The sequence below is a fragment of the Haemaphysalis longicornis genome, unplaced genomic scaffold (assembly GCF_048455015.1).
Source record: "Haemaphysalis longicornis isolate Haplotype H1 unplaced genomic scaffold, Haemaphysalis longicornis Haplotype H1 scaffold_8, whole genome shotgun sequence".
NCBI classification, from domain to species: Eukaryota; Metazoa; Arthropoda; class Arachnida; order Ixodida; family Ixodidae; genus Haemaphysalis; species Haemaphysalis longicornis.
Window position 1 is genome coordinate 75,627,849 of NW_027526445.1, and position 17,962 is coordinate 75,645,810.

The following is a 17,962-nucleotide window of genomic DNA, read 5'->3' on the forward strand; positions in this document are numbered from 1 at the left end:
TCACGCGGTGTGCTTTGAGGGTTGTGTCGCCGGGAGTGTGTCTCCGGTCAAAAGATTACCTAACGCGTCCTTCGCGACACCGTTGAACAAAAGTAGTAAAGCTTTACTTCAGAACTTGAAAGAATATGCCACTTAACATATTCAGTTTCCACCATTTAAATGTTCTAAGGTTGTACCAATAATGGCTTTCAAAGTGCAGCGCCTGAAAATCACCAACTCTAAAATTAGATTTTGCCCTTCTTTATTTAGAAAACTTTGCCATAATAAATCACAAATTATTTAAAAACTGTTCTCAGGTATGGCTGGCTCATGCTGACAAACTAATGCCACAACAAGGTTCACGAACTTCCCTGAAATTGTTGCTGTCTCTGATTTCTACTGCTTCTTTTATTTTTATTGAAGGCATGAATTTGCCCATAAACTCTTAGTTTTGCTTTCACGTTTTCAACCATCTAATATACACAGTTCGGTTTAATGTTCAATATTTTCTTTTCTTTCTGGTTGCACTGCATTTTGTATTGATGAAATATTATACCGTTTGTTTGTAACCGAGGGATGGCGGAGCCAGTTGTTCAAACAACTTTTGCCTCCCTTTGGGCAGTTTTGCTTTTATGTAAAACTGAATATTAGCTGCCTTTTCTTCTTCAATGAGCATACCTGATAACGTAGTTGAATGCTTCATAAATCAACATGCGGAAAAGAATGCGGAATGCATAATGATGGAAACTGAAAGGTAATCAGTTGAGAAAACGGCAGAACGCAACTGAGTGCCAGTCAATCACACTGAATGTCATTAGTAGACTAGAAGAATAGGTCCAAATTCTGCGCGCTTTTCTGATTGGAGGTGGGGATGAAGGTGTTGAAGTTTATGCAGGATGGTAGAATATAAACGGGCGATGGTTTGTGCCTTAGGACAAAACGACCTGCTCACAAAAAGAACAAAAGAACGTGACTGTGTCATGTGGGTCCAGGTGCTTTTTTTTATCGTCTTCAGCGCATTTTTTTCTTTCTTGAGTTACGGGATATGTACAGTTTGTGCGATCACTCTAAGCAGTTGATGCATCAATGGACGCATTACCTGGTTCAGACGGGCAAAGCAAATCAATTCCATTTCTGCTCACACCTTCGATTTCCGGTCGACGTTGTGCGTCCGCTCACGCAGTGACTACTTGGAAGGCACCGAGACTGCCACACCAAGTTTGTAACAATGAATATAGGCCGCAGTAGTGTTAGTACACAGAAACCATGCCATTTACGAAAAAAATCTGGAGCATATAAAATTGGGGTTTGAAACACAATATTTAAACGTAAGAAAGGAATGATGGAAATAAATGCGGCAATTTGTAACGGTGCGGGTATATTCACGAAGCCCATAAAAAGCGCGAAATGCAGCCCCTAATTCGGAGCACACTGCTGAAAAGAGATCTTACCGGATGAGAATTAGGCACGGCCTATACAATCCCAAATCCAAATGGGTAGAAAAAAAAACAAGTCCACAATAGCAGGCGAGACAAGTACCATCGATAATCGCCTATGACACAAAATTCTACCGTTTGGAACATGCCCTGTCGAGTCATCACGAAAAGCCGCGGTAATACCAAGGAAGAAACATTACTTCACATTTCTCAAAAGATGACTCATTTAGAATGTCATCTGATGGCTGGAAGAGGTTTTTGTTTCTGTCTGACGTCACAAAAATCAATGTGAAATACTTCCAGGCGCTTAATTAAGCATTACGGTTGGTTTCACAACAAAGCAAAAAAAAAAGACGGGGCGTCTATAAAACCTCGCTGCGTAACACGGAAATAACTGCAGTTTAAACATGGGATCTGTAAGAGCTATCTGCACCACAGAACCCGTTGCTGAAGAAGCCACCAAACTTGCTACTCTTATGGTGGAACAATATGGCAGGCGATTTGTATTTTTGAGAAAGTGCAAGATCGCGTGTTTGGAAAATGGCCATTCAGGAGTAACCCCACGATGCGACCTATGGAGTGCTTGTCTCTTCAACGAATACATGTTCTTTCGTGTTAAGCACAGCGCGAAGCAGTGCATGATGCGTTATGTGGGTTGGTTATCCTGTCGTTGCAGCTATGCAATTGCGCCACAGCTGCTCAGGAAATGCAGCGAAGCCAGTTTTTTTGCTTGACGTACTGTAAAATATGCCACGCTGCTCAAGTAACAACGAACCCACAGTTTAAGCAGACTCAGCACGGTCTCTCGCAGCTGGACTTAGCAGAATAGTCAGCGCGCCAACGGACTGTGGGTCAAGATGCGGCCAGTTTTAGCGTGTCGACGTAATGTGCACGGCACAAGGCAATCACAGTTGCAAGGAAGTGATAAATGCAGTAGGCATCGTTGCCATATCTTGCCTCTGCTCTTCTCATGCACAGTTGTATCCGTGTAAGTGTGGTAAATCAGGGGGCTTTAAACGAGCAAACTGTTGAAACAATTTAGGAAAAAAAAAGGTACGACAACAGATAGAACTAAGGTGGACCATTCTGTGGGTATGATACAGAAATCCTCACCCCTACCTATCGACTGGTTATTGTAGAATTGGTGTGAGACTTCAGAAAGAAAAATGCATGGTTAATATAGAATTGTATTAAAAAAAGAAGCCTAAGAATGCATAAATTAAAAAAATGTTAAATATCCTACAACTTGTACTGCTCAAATTTTTACTTAATGAAAATCTATGCCTGCCTGTGCATAAATTATAATTGTAACTATTTTTTTTCTAACTTTAGGTTTTGTTTGGGAATCTTCTCAAAACCGTCTTGCGGTCTAATCTTTGGGAAAAAGTAATGTGAGAAAACAACAAATCATTTCTAAACTGATTAGTCAAAAATGCTTAAAAATGCCATCTACATATCCCGAGAGGTCGAAAAAGAATGCATTGTTTTATTTGCACAACTTGCAGACAAAAACAGTGAGAGTGCGCCCATACTGCTCATATAATTTTAAGACCTGGCTCGTTCTCGTAGTGGGCAATGTAGAGTTTATGCACCGCTTCTGGTCATCTGAAGAATTATTCTTTTTTTCTTTCATTAGAAATATCGGTTTATAACAGAATTTAGGTGAATATAAAGGAGAAAAAGCTTTACGGGATGTTTGGCCTGTAATTAAAGTTTGTGGCAATGAAACGAGACGAAAGCCTCAGGATAGAGTTTAATGGGAACAAACATCTACTAATTCGCTCTCTTGGTTGTCCTCATGCGTGGTACGGGTCCAAGGACGAAATAGCACCGTACCAGAGATGAGGCAATCCGACGGGCTTGGATAACTAACCGTAGGTGGATGGTTCAGTTCCGGCAGTCTCGCGTGCATGGGTAGCTCTCAAGGATAGGGAGCAACAAGAGTGAGGGGGAAGGGCGGAGAGGTGCAAACATGTCTGCAGCATTCAAGTTGCCTTTGGAAGAAGAAGGCGAATGGAGTGGAGAGGGTTCTATGGGAAAATGGTATTGCTTTTGAGCGCGCATAAAACACAGCAAACTCATTTAGTTAGTGGTGCGTATAATGGTGTAAAGGTATTTGGAAATGATAATAGTGCTCGTAGATGGCGCTATAAAAGCTCACTACCACGCATTGGTCTGCATAACAAATGCTCAGGAGGGGCTTCTAACATCTTTTATTGCTTTGCAAATTTGCGGGAGAGGTTCCACCATTTTAAAGACTGCAGCGGACAGTGTTGGTTGGTTTTCATGGCCACCACGGCTCAATTAGGTTTTATATACCTTGCAAAATGTATTTCGCTACACTGTGCGATCTTCGCTTGTAAACGAACTTAGAGGTGCAGACGCAAGGAAAAGGTGTTATTAACGTTTATAACACGTCTTCCCGCACTGCTGTTCTCGAGAGCGTCGGTAATTGCGCTACCGTGATGGTGTCAGGGGCGTTTATGACGTTCACGCTACTGCGGGTGTGGGAAAATTGCTCCACGCGAGCCATCGCGACCGTTTGAGATATGGAGAAGCAGCAGATGTAGGGGTGCGAATCCACTCCCGTAAGGAGGTATGTCCTGATTCCTGAGCCATAGTATGTATGTGCGCCGACCCCGTTCAAGCGCGCACGGTTATCTGAACAGAAGTTATTTAGAAAGCCTGGGATTCAGCGAGGTTGGACCTATTTGATTGATGCTGTTTGGCCTCGTTCATGATTTTGGGAAAGCGTAAAACGTAGATTGTTTGCAGTAAACTCGCAGATAACCCAGTGTCCACACATGGTTGGGTTCATAAAAAGGATGTTTTAGGGAAACGAATTACAAAACTGCCGTGATTTTGAAGTGAAGCGCCACTGAAGTGCACATGCTGTTTTTCTTGGTTTGGCTGAAGATGTAGAGCAACCGTTGAATATATGCAGCGCGTAAACGCCTCCTGCAGCTGGAAACGAGCCCCGAGCGCTGCCGAAAACGCACAAAAAATACGCAAAACGATGCCTTCAATGACATGCAAAGCGACGTACACTATTTGCGCCGTTTTGGGCGGAATCCTGCCTAATCACCGTGAAAAATCAGCGCGCTTCGTGGTATCAAATGCATGCATGAACTGCGATCCAAGTAAAAACTGCACTGTTACGTCAGGACCGTGCCACTTCACATTCACTCTCGTCGTTGCAGAAAATGTTCGTCCTCAGCTGCTTCGTTGAATTTGTAAACTAGAAAGGAATGGCAGCATAGCGTTATTGATAGATTTTGCAGCCTCAAAATAAACATTTCGGAATTGTGGACCCACGGGCCAGTGTATTTAAAACACGAAAACAGAGGAGCGGAACTTAACAGGGAAAGTACAAACGTAAACGTATTCGGGCACGCTGAAATTATTCGGGAGCCCAGAGATAGGTAATAGAAGAGAAGTAAAAGCGACCTAAAGTGATGCTAGTGATGGGTAGCCGGCGACGTTCATGGTACTGCAGCGTTCAAGCCGGCTCGGCAAAGCTGGCGAAGAAGCGTGCGAACACCGCAGCGTTGTCTGATGAATGGGGGTTGTAAATGCCAACGAGAGGTGATGGCAGTGGCACGCCACTAGATTCAGACAGTGGCTCATACATTGGAACCCGGTGCGAAGCCTGTGCTGTCATACTCTGCCTCGAGGAGAAACGGGGAGTTTTGGGACTCCGCCTCCTACTTCCACAGCTCCTCGCAAGGAGGCCTCATCGCGCCTTGTCGCGGGAGTCGGGACAGGACGCCGTGCAGGAAAGTAGTGGCTACCAGGAATGACCACTCGAATCACAACTCGAATTTGGAACCACTCGAATAGCGCCTGCATCCTGTTCTTTCATGATCACGCCCTTCTCTTCCTTGGGCCCTTTAGGCATTGCGTGCCACAGTGAGTATTTTTTCATGGGTGAGGAGATGTTTCTCGCGGAAGAAGCGAAGCGCTGACGCCGAGCAGCAGGGGCACAAAAGAAAAAAAAGAAGAAAAAATAACGTATAAGTTGAAGACGGATCCTCCTCACTTGCCTCCGCGACGCCCGCACGGAATGCGGAACACGGCTGGTCTCCGCTGTTCCTACAAAGTGGGAGGGTGAACGGGACGTCCGAGGAAGAGGGAAGGAGGTGATGGGCTCTAGGATAGGCGTGAATGCCCAAGAGATCTCAAAGACGAACCACACCCTTCTCCTCGCATTACATATCCTCAATGGCGCCAGCGCAGCTTCCGCAAAGCAGTGGGTCTTCCTCAGCAAGCTTGCTTTCGGGTGGAAGCGCACAACCACACCTAACCACGAAAGCACCAACGCCCCACGCACCACTTCAGCCCCTGCTCACAGCGCGAACCACACGTGAGGGTAAAGTGTTGGGTTACATGCTTACTGAGGGTGGGCCGAACCCCTAACACTAGATTTTGATTTTCCAAATCTTACGATTAGTCCCGTCGTTAATTTTTATGTAGCATACGTCTTCCTTATCATCGTAGCTAGCTGTTGGCGGATAGGCTTGAAGTATCTTTATCCTGTACCGCTTATTTAGCTTGGAACTCTTGAAATCCTCTTACGGCTAATCTGCGTTATTTACAACGATATTCCGTCATGTTACCTGCTATCACCATGTAAATTAGGAATCACACCCGCTGCTCTGTCTTCTTTGATGTCCTGGATTGCACAGCAAGTCCGCCAGTCAGTTGTATGGCCTTCCGGTTCATCTGACTTTGCCTAAGTCAGTATAATCCTGCCTATTGTGCGAAAGCTATTCTAATACTCTACTAAACGTCTCTCGCTAGACAGGGAGCGTGCGTTAAACTGTGCCAGGTTGAGGTTCTAAAGACAGCCTGTCAGATTCTAGAGAATATAATTACCTTTTACTGTATCACTGGCCTGACCCCCGCCGTACTCAGGTTCTCTAGTGGGCTGGGGATGGAAAATAAAGTATCGCATTGTGAGTAATGCAATGTGTTGGAAAAGTGCTCTAACAGGGTGGCCACATCCTGCTTGGGTAAGGGAGGGCTGTTTTCGTCACGTAGCCTTCCATCGTGAGGCATTTATTTCGTTTAGCCTAGAAAGAATCCAGCACAGAATAGGTATTGGCTGGGGTTCACTCGGGGAGCATTCCCAAATAATAAAAGTAGGTACCTCTGTATAGTTCCGGTGATGATATAGGGAGATCAAACATGGCACCCTGCTAGGACACTTAGAAGCAAACTTAGTTCGGCTGGGCGGGCTATAGAAAGAAGAATGATACATGTAAGGTAAAGGAGAGAAAAAGCATTTTTTTGGCAACAAAACTAACTACAATTCAAGATTTCACACATCGAATGCAGCAAAGAATTAGTTTGGGGTGGCCATATAGGAGGTATCGCAACCGCTGTATAACCAGGGAGACAGATTTGATACCGAGAGACGTGCCTCCAATATGTGGAAGGTTGGTCACTGGGCAAAGGTACGAAATAGGCAATGTCAAAATGAAGAAATGTAGCCGGGAAGAGCGGACACGAGAGGTTGAAGGCAGATCAGAGAGTACGTAGTCCTGCAGTGGACCTAGTGGTCGGTTTTTATGATGAATATGATGATGAATATGATAATGAACGTGATCATGATGGTTATGATGATGAATATGACGTTATCTCCCACGCGTCTACTCTTCCGGGTCAGAGCAACCAGCTCATAAAAAACAATCCAACCCCTTCGATTCTTTAGCTGGAGGATTCTATACCGGTTCTCAAGGTAAATTTTGCCACAAATATTATCACTGGTTTAGGCACCACATCACCCCCAACGATGTGCCCAGTATACCGTCTCTTCAGGCGTGCACCTCAGATTACCCTTTCCCGGCGCTATCGCACTTTCCTCGCGAGTAAACGGTGCCTTCCAGGTGGCATCGCTATCCTAATGTTTCCACTAATACGCAAATGAGAATCGAACCATGCCGGGTATCAGGGGAAAATTGCCTTCCGCCTGTTCTTCTAACTGCCGTGTTAGGATTTTTAGGCATACGTTGCGAGAGGTATTAGCGGAATTTCTCTTCGCCGTGATAGCACCGACAACCAAACACTTGTTCTTTTGCTTGATGTAGTACCAGCCACAATAGTTAAAACTTGTAAACACGACCGCGCTGGCAGGGCGCGAAGTTGTCCATCTGCTCGAAGGTGCATACAATGCCAGTGCCTACGCGTTGGGAAGGTTAACTTGCACAAGCTCAAAAGCTTGATAAACGCAGTGAAACTTATCTTGACGTTCGAACATTGCCTTACTATATTATGCTTTTTTGAAATTTTGCGCACGAAAGGAAACCCAGGTAGCTTGTCTTTGGTGCTTATTTCTTTTTGCGTGCCATCAATTAGCCCCCTCCACTCAACGGCCTGAGGGACAGTCGTTTCGTTTTAGCGGTGCAGGCTTTGCGCAACAGGACCAATCAGATGCAGCAGGCATCCCGCCTGTTTTACTATAGCAGAAATGCAGCATGAATGCGGCTGCCCTGAATACATGTGTTTACAATACTGCGTTTCGAAGTAGATGCAATGGCACTTCTCTGTTGATTCTAGAAAAAGGCAGTACTGCGTGGGAACCACTTTTTGAGTATTGGAAAGAGCCCAAAATGAATATTTTACGTAAATGGACTAGTTTCTGCTTTTTTGTTGGCTCGTTCTCTATGACAATTTTGCCGGGCGTGGCTTTGGCCTTTATAGGGCGGTTTTATTACAACCGCCTTGATTTACCCGAGCGGAAAAACCAATATTTTTGAGGAATTCTGCAACACTCCAGAAGAGTGATTTCGATATATTACAGTCCTATGAAATATATCAAATATAAAGTACCTATTTTTGAGCAATAGTACTACAAAGCAGTCAAGGAATCTCATACAGATCACATTGCAACTGAATGTCGAGGTTGGCAACCAATTTCGGAAAACTCCAAGACGTCTTGTTTGGCTAATGTTCGGAGATATCTAATTAGTTTTCAGTTACGGCCAGCAGTATAAAAACATTTATGCTGTGATTATAAGCAAAAACTTAGCTGTCAACACTCAATACGTTTGTAAAAAAATTTTTCAAAAATATGAACTTTGGTTTAAAACTCTGCAAAAATTTTAAAATGCACTAACAGGATGAGATGCAATCGTATATGCTAAAGCTAAGCTGACTGTTAGGACACGTGATTGTGCACAATCAACCCCTAGGAGTTTGACAAATATTACATTGTTTTGAGCGAGTGGAACACGGATTGCGGCAACTTGTATTGGACCACATTCCTTCATTTTTTCTACTTTAAAACAGGGGTGTTAGGTATATGCAATTACTCAATCGGGTAAGCCAAGTGCAGTGCGTATATCACATGCGCAGATAATGACAGCGTCGATATCATTTAATAACGGATTTACAAAGGAACCAGCTGAGTTCTTCCTTTATTTGGATTCTTGCTCATACCGCGCTTGAATATACCACTTTTGATGATGTAAACAATTCGAAGTTCTCGCGATGCGCGATAATCTATATCGTTGGAAAATGTTATCTCCGAAAAACGTTTCGCAGACATGGCCCGAAAGTTATAAAGTAACTGTTCTTGTAGGAGCTTTGTTTTCAATCTTACTACATGAACAAAACCGATTCATGGAATGAAGATTCTAATATTATCTCAATTGTGGCTTCGCAACCAGTTCTTGCAAACAACCTTTAACAGTCTTGCCTGTCAAGTTGGCTCAAATATACATTAGAAGTTGCACCTATAAATAACTGCTTTTATACATATAAAATATTGTCATGAGCGGACACAGTAAGGAGGATGTACGATTTTATAAAAAAGAATCACTCCAGTTACTGGAATATGTTGACAGCGGAATCGCAACAATTGTCCTTCAAACATGAAGGCATCTCATTCGGCAAAGTTCACAACACTGAATGCCAGGCAGCCCATTCTGCGAAAGCACAAACGAGAAAAAATTGCTTAGGATCCAGAAAATAGCACTTAACAACAATCTGGGAATTGAAAACGTTCAGGCGATACATTTCTGTATACCACTGGAGGTAGTAACCGACCAGTAGGCACCTTATTAGCTGACTATGGATGACTTTCCTGCTGAGTGTAAAGCTTCAGTTTGCGCTATTGCTTTCCGTGCTCGTACGCACGGCCATTGTTTCTGGACATTTATGATGTCACCGCATTTCCGGGCATTGTCACAGACATATATATTGACGCCGTGCAGGCCGTTCCCAGTTGTCTAATAGGACTTACCCCTTCAAAATTCGCAAGATCGTGAAAGGGGGCCTTTCAAGAGCCACCACTCAAGCGGACATCTCTTAAATAGTTGTACTTATTATGAACTTTGACCAGTCGAACGATGATGAGCTTTAAAAGCACCGAATCTGTTAAACGATATTGCACTGGATCATGTGCCTCTTGACATGCAAGGTGCTAAGAAACAGTAAAGAGTTTTGTTGTAGTGGCAGACTACTTGGCGTATGAGGACTGTTGTGAACCGACGTTATTCTAAAGCGGACAGCACAACATGCCGCCAATATCTTTCCAAACCAACTTTTAAACATCTATCTCCTTCTGGCAATGTCAATGAAAACAAGCGGTGAAAAATAGATTACTTATGTAATTAAGTACTGCGAAAGTCATATGCGTCCGTCATTACTGTACACGATAAAATTACGCGCAGTGTAATCCAAACCACTATATATCCATGCCGCCACTCCTGAACACTTCAGTGGGCTTTCTTTTAATTTACTTCACCAGACTGCAAAGACGCAATGATGTTAAATATCAATATACTGCGGTATCGGTGTTTTAAAGTACCGACAACATCTAAAGTGTAAATATAAACAAGTACTTTCAAAACAAATAAAAACATTTTTATGGTACCCCAAATTATTATATTTACTGTTAAATTTTTGGCACAGCCATGTGCCTGGAATTTTGATATAAATTTAATTTGTTATTTCGCAAAATCAAATGCATATACAGGAGCTTGCATAAAAACAGTGCTGTGTTTGAAAAATGTAGTTCAAAAGGCTTCTTTCTAGAGAAATTTTTCGGAGTTTCGGAGCCAAGGTTTTTCTTTAGATGAAATGGTCACGTTCTTGATTTTTGCATCGACGATTGTAAAACAATACTGTCATCGTTTCCCGAAGGCTGAGATAGGTAAGTGGTGTTGCGGCGTTTGCAAGAAAAAAAAATAGCTATCGCAAACCACTGCAAAACCAAGTGAAACTGATAGGCAACAGCGTTATTTGTCTACGCGTATAGTACGAGTTTCAATGCCATGGTGCTGCCGGTATTAGGCTCTCCTGAAGAGAAACCCGGTAATTCTACGCACTTTCGTAATGGGCGCTGATCATTCTCTTAGTTTAAAACTGCTCCTTTGTGGGATAAATGCCAGGTTTGCAAGTTAAGTGTGATTATGCACAATTCATTCTCGTGTACTTTGTTCCTGCGCAACCTTACAAATAAATTTTCGTGTTATCTGGAAATCTGGAAATAATCGCAAGGAAATACTTGTACATCGATATATATCCCGCCAATCCACGTTTACAACATGTTGCTGCAGTGTGTAAATCTTGTTGTGCTTGTAACACTTATTCAATTTTAAATTTGAATTCTGCCGAGGAACGCTGAAAATGGGTGTTAAATTGTGAATATTTGAAATGGTTGTGCGCATTTCTGTTAAGCAGTTGGGCAAATTCAATCTGAGCGGTCGTACTTGACACATTCAATTTCTTAACTTTGGCGATGTCTTTCTCCGGTTTCTTTATTAGATTTCGTTTGTCCTCTCTATGTTCATTCTCCCACATGTGCTCCTTATTTACTGATCCCTTATGTTAGGTAGTCATTCAGCCTGTCTCCATTTACCTTGTTCTGATCCTGAGGAAGGGGGACTTTGTTTTGCAGTGATTTTAAGCTCCCGCGTCCCGGCTCTGACTGACAATATTCGGGGTAGTTTAGTTTTCACGAGTCTCCTTCTTTCAATATTGGTATTCTTTAGATCGAATCTAACCATCCTGTGATCGATGCTCCTTATCTTACTTAGCTCATCTACTTCTCGAACAAAATCTGGGTTGTCACTTATTTGAATTGAATTTCGTTATTTGTTGTGCCATCGGGACGTTTCTGTGTCGATTTCATATTCTTTTGTATGTAGAAGAATGTGTTTACAAATTTGAGCTTATTTTTCTCTGGAAATGTTCCAGTGTATTTCCTCATCTGTTGTGATTGTCTCTTCGGAAGCTTCCCGATGACCTTTTTTCAAAGATTCTTCTTAACGCCTTTACAGTAAAGTCACCCCTCACACACGTGATTTTGGTTGTTGCTTTTTTCATAGCTGATTTGACGTCCTCATAAAAGCTGTCGACGTCTTCAGGTATCCGGGATGATCGTTACTTTCTCAGCAGGCAGTACTGAATGCCTGCATTGGAACGACATAGACAAACCAAAAACGGGAAGAACGCGAGAGTGTTTCCCTTGGGCGACGTTGCAGGGCACCCCTGGAGTGATATTCAGACAGCCTTTCTCCGTTTTGTTTCTTTTTTACGTGCGGTTTTGAAGTAAAACTCTCATCCGCTAGCTAACTGATGAGAGATCTACGAACGTCAGGCCATTGAAAAAGCGCGTCAATTCTTTCCTCAACTGTATAGCTAGCATAAATGTGACTTTAAAGCTCAGCTAACGAAAGCGGCCGTCAAAGTGTGTTAGTGTCGTTACTCACTGTTTGAACACTGTTTCCGGAGGAAAAGCTGTTTAGCGGAACAATGACGGCCTTTTCGCCGGGCTTAGTGAAAGGTAGGCAACCCTGTACTCCTTAAAGAGCGAATGTTTTGAGACCGAAAATTGCAAAACTCTTTTTGCTTTTTTTTTATGCAAAACACGATTATATAGGTGGCAAACCTTTTCTTGGGCGGTCGCAACAAGTGGTTCTAACTTTTTGTGCGACCTGGAGTGGTAGATTTATTCAAATTTTAGAGATTTGGATGTGTCGCCTGGAACGTTCTTTGCATTTCTATATAAGTACATCATGGTGTTTGAGACGTAGCGGTGAACTTTTTTTCGGTTTCTCACGTTTGTTTATCAGTGTCTGGTGTTCCGGAAGGTCTTCTATAGGTTTTCCAAGAATCGTTTGACAGTACAAAACGAATAGCGCCATTTTTTATAATTTATTCCCGCGGTAGGGCGTGTTTGGCTTGCTGCTACCATGGCTTGTATACCTAGCGTATCGACGAGCGTATTTATTATTCCGGGCTTTGCATGTGCAACGGAGAAAAAAATATATAAGGGGCAAAATGGCCCATTGCAGCAAGCGTGGGCGAGCGACCAGATAATGTCACAATAAAAACCAACGCGGACTACAAACCTTCGTAGCTGCGACGGTGAAGGAGAGGGTAGCGGCACCTTATGCACGCAGTGAGAGCCGCCATAGTTGTTCCGGGGCTGAGCAGTGAAATGTCTATTTGAACAGCCGCGCAGTTTCTTCACCCACGGCAGATGCCGGTACCTTAACGTATGACGAGCGCTTGTCACATTATCTGGTCATACTTGGAATCCTGTTTATGCCTTCTATATCATTCTTGCTCAGTGGTTGTTGCTAAGTTGCCGTTCAATGCAACGAAAGGGTGTTTACTCATTTCAAGTGCTTGAAGGCTTCGCGGAATGGGGCTACGGTGGCAGTATTGTTTTGTTTGCATTTGTATTTTGGCTGTTATTTTCACCAGAAATGCACGTGAACAGCTAATTTAACTTGTCAAACTACCGGCACAGTCACGCGATGAAGTGAGGATGGTCTTACAGAGGCCTCCCTGCTCTAGTAGTCAACTAGTTTTGTTGTACTTGCCTTGACACCCGCGGTGACTAAGCGAAGCCACCCAGTTTTCAAACAAACAAAAACGTTTATATCAGTAGTACTTTTGGTGCTAGGATGCTGCAGAATTTTTTAAAAGATTGCGAGAATATTTCAACTTACATAATTGATGTTGTTACAAAAATGTGAAAATTCGCGCAACTAGAATAAAAAGCGCCACCCTGACTGGAAGATTCTCGACAGGGAGATTCTCAACTACGAGAAATCTAGCCATCAGCAAGGGCACAGTATACACACTCAGAACGAACAGGGTAGCATAACGCACAGCTTCGATGAGATAATAAGCGTTCCAGAACAATTCTACTTCAGTATACATGCTGGCGACGTTAGACCAGGGGAAACTGCAGAGAGTACAAGCTGAAGGTACGATACCCCGCAAGTAACTAAAGAGCTGGTGGAAAATTCTCTCAATGTGTTGAAAAGAGGAACAGGTGGTGGTGACGACACCGTGCCCGTGGATCTTGCTGTACTATTTTCGGAATGCTCGATGGCTGAAAACGTGCCCACAGCCATGAAAAACGCCAACATTATTCTGATTCATATGAAGGGAGACAGCAAGAACCCGAAGAATTACAGACCGATCGGTCTACTTTCGGTTGTGTACAAGTTTTTACCAAAGTTTAAAGGGTCGTAGCCTTTGGCTAGATGCCAACCACGAACGTCGCAGCCTTGTTACAGACCCATTGTACCCAACCCGCACCGGCAGTGGTGTGAGTGGAGACATGACGCATTACGTAATGCTTCACTAAAAATATGATGATAGAGCCCACGTGCCTTATCACGAAAGAAAAGCTTGGTAGCGACCATTACATCGTAGCTATCACAAGCGTTTCCTGTGCCGTTACGCGTATATTTGGAAGAACGCTTTGACTGGTTGACTGGGGCGCCCTTCGAAAAATCTATGCAGCAGAACGCGTTTTCCACTCTGACTCAAAATCGGCTCGGGAGCGCCAGAGATAGTCGATATTGAGGCATATCCGGCGCAACAACATCGAGACGCCGAAACAGATACAATGGAAAAATTATTTTTATGTCAGTAGTAGAATAATTAGAGAGAATATAGAATATATCTCTATCCTTTAACACGTTGGGGTTTTCCTTATTTCTTTTTCACACAAAGATGTACTCCTGCTTTTAGATCTTTCTTAATAAATCTCACGTTCTTCTCTGCTATTTGAAGCTATTTTTTTGTTCAACAAAATTGCAACACGAGAACTCTTTCTGCTTCCACGAAGTCGTGGGCTAAGCAGGCGTTGATGATGCCACACGCTTATAATTGTCTCCATAATAGATAGGTGTCGGAGCTGAGTTAGGAAATCGACAGCCAAAATTGATGATAATGATAGTTGGAGTTTTTTGGCGCAAGACCAGCTGGGGCAAAGAGCGCAAAACAAAAGTATCTAAACGAAAATAGTGGCTACTAAAGCCAGAATAACAATAAAATCAATTAACTGTAATGGTGATGGCTGGTGTATAGGGCCAGATTTGAATATGCGTGATAGGAAATGAGGTTTAAAAACTTAACGTCTGACAAATACTCAAACACACGTTTCACGGAAACCATGGCATCGTCACCTAGAAACATGCGATGGATGTAGTGGGATAGGTTGTCTGTAGAGTTCTCTGAAATGTTTGTGTCGTGCTGTGTGAAGTGCCTTGCATGTGAGTAGTATATGCTCTACGGATAGGGCCTCTCCGCATCTGTTGCACTGGGGTCTAGAAGATCCCGTCAGCAGATACAAGTGCGTTGCATGGGTGTGCCCTATCCGCAGCCTACCCAAGACGACTTCCGTGTGTCTGTAGTGTGAGTCAGTTGTGTATCGTCCCAAGTGTGGCTTTATTACGTGTAGTTTGTGATCTGTCCGTTCATTCCACTGTGATTGCCATTTCTTACGAAGGTATTGTCGAATTTGTGGCTTAAGGTCACTCTGTGGTAATATTGTTATATCTACTGTGTTCCTGAGTACAGCAACTGCGGCCTTCTGATCCGCAACCTCATTGCCAGCAATTCCAGCATGGCCTGGATCCCAGCACAACACCAGAACAAGTTTTTGGGCATATATAGCCATGATAGTGTTTAAAACCATATGGACAATTCTGTTTTTGCATGACTTGTATGATGCCAATGCGCGCACTACGCTCAAGGAATCTGTATATATGATGGACTTCGAGATTTTGTGTTTAAGAATGTGTTGTGCAATGAGTAAGATGCCATATGCTTCAGCTGAGTAAATTGTGGTGTATGTGCTCATGGTTCTGCATGAATCAAAGTTTGGTCCATGAGCAGCGCAAGACACTATGGTTGCAGTTTTTGATGCGTCTCTATAAAACTCTGCACATTGATACTTGTACTGCAGGAACAAGAAGTGCTGCAAAATTTCAGTTTGTGGTAGCGTGGTTTTATCAATATTCATGAAAGACAAATCACAACACACAGATTGAAGCTGCCAAGGTGGTAAAACGTCAGTAAAAGAAGATGTGTAAATGTCTAAAAAGGAGATGTTGAAATCCGAAGCTTCCTGTCTCACTCTAAGTGAGAATGGCAAAGGAACGGACGGGCGAGTTACAAACACTGGTGATGTGGATGCATCATTAAAAACAGGTTTAAAAGGATGGTTATTCATCGATGAAATTTTGAAAGCGTAGAGCAAGTCCATGTACGGTCGTTGGTCCTCAAGGCACCATTTCTTACATTCAACGTATAGACTCTCTGCCGCGCTAGTGCGGAACGCACCCGACGCAAGGCGGAGGCCCAAGTGGAGTACTAGGTCAAGCATTTTTAGTGCGGTTTTTGATGCCTATCCATACACGACGCTGCCGTAGTCTAACCACGACCCGACTATGGCGGTAAAGACCCAGAGAAGTAGTTCTTTGTCTGCACCTTAGGATTGCTGGGAGAGGACCTTGAGAATGTTTAGTGTGTTGAGGCATTTATGTTTAAGTGCTTTCACGTGAGGTATGAACGTGAGCTTGTCATCAAATATGACACCTAAAAACTTGTGCTCCCTTTTAACAGGAATAGATGCACGGCCAAGAGCAATCTCAGGGTCCGCATTAAGCCCGAGGTTGAGGGAGAACAGAACACAAGTACTTTCGCCCGGGTTCAGTTTAAAACCGTTAAGTTCCGCCCATCCAGCAAGCTTCTTAACACCGAGCTGTACTTCACGTCCGCAAATTGACAGGTTACAGGATTTAAATTGATTATCAATTTAAATCGTGAACACAGGCAAATATTGATTATCAGCTCATGCACAGGTGAATGCGTGGTTCTGGTGTCTTTAATGACAAGGAAAGCATGGTGCAGATTCATTGCTCAGCAAGAAGACGCTTTTTTGTTAACCCGCAATCGTATTTGGGCCTAATTTGCTTTTTTTGAACTGCGCATCTCACAGGAGTCGATGGGTTTTATGTACAAATGGCTTCTCACGGCTTATTACGTTTGTGCTCACAATGATCCTGTGGCTTCAGAGATATTCCTCCTTCAAATGGGCTGGTTTTCCGCCCTTTCACAGCAGCCAATGGCCATGCACACAGCCGGACATACGGCCCAGATCTCTATCCCTTTGGCACCGCAAGAGACCACGAAGATAACAAAAAGACGTGTGAGGAATAATTTCCTAGTTGAGGGGGGTGTTTAGAGAGGCAGGGTAGTGCTGTAACGTGTGTGAAGAAAAGATGGGACACTTTGCAGTTGTGTCTGTGTTGATGTAGCGTACGGCACTATGCAACAGTTTGCTTAGGGTGAAGGATGTTACCTGTAATTGCCTGCTTTCGTCGAGGCCCAAACACGGCTTCACCAGTCATCAGAAGAACTGAGTCTCTTGGTAGCATTTTGTTATCTTGTACTTTGTGAGAAGGCTGATGGAGTGGTCTTGGAGGACAATGCCGAGCCAGGCAAGCTGAGGCATGGGTGATGGAGGTACCATCTATTATAAGCGAGAATTGTGGTTTCAGAGATCCTTGATAGACATAGAGGATAGCAGTAGTAGTAGTAGTAGTAGTAGTAGTAGTAGTAGTAGTAGTAGTAGTAGTAGTAGTAGTAGTAGTTGTAGTAGTAGTAGTAGTAGTAGCAGCAGTAGTAGTAGTAGTAGTAGTAGTAGTAGTTGTTGTTGTTGTTTGTTTGAAAAACGAAAAGAACAGGACTGGGGATAATTTTTAGCCCATCTTGGGGCTCACCTGCATACAACGCAGAACGGGGGGTTGGGAATATAGATGGGGGTGAAAAGGATAAGGTAGAGAAAAACTAGATAGGCAAAGAGAGAAAAGAGAAGAGTTCCCACTGTCATTGAGGCCACCGAGCGCAACATACATCACAAAAACACGTCCTGGCGTCATGCTGCGTCCGGGAGACGTTCTCGACTGGAGCGGTCAAGCGTATAAGCGCGGCTGTGCTGCGATGGCGTGTCAGCGGCGGTCAGAAGTGAGGGAAGCTTATTGGGTAAAATTCAGGCAGACGAGCTGGTACTGGCGAGCGGGAGCAGGCGCTAGACTGCCCGACACAGCAGAGCAGCCACCGCCCGAAGAGACACCCATGGCTCGCGACGCGTGGTCGGGACAATCGCGAAACCGCCCCGCCTGCGCAGGAGCGAACGAAAAACACGGTCGGAGCACCGCATATTTCTCGTGACTTGCTTACAGGCTTGAGTGGTCAAATGATCGAGAAGTTGGTTTAAAGCGAGTCTA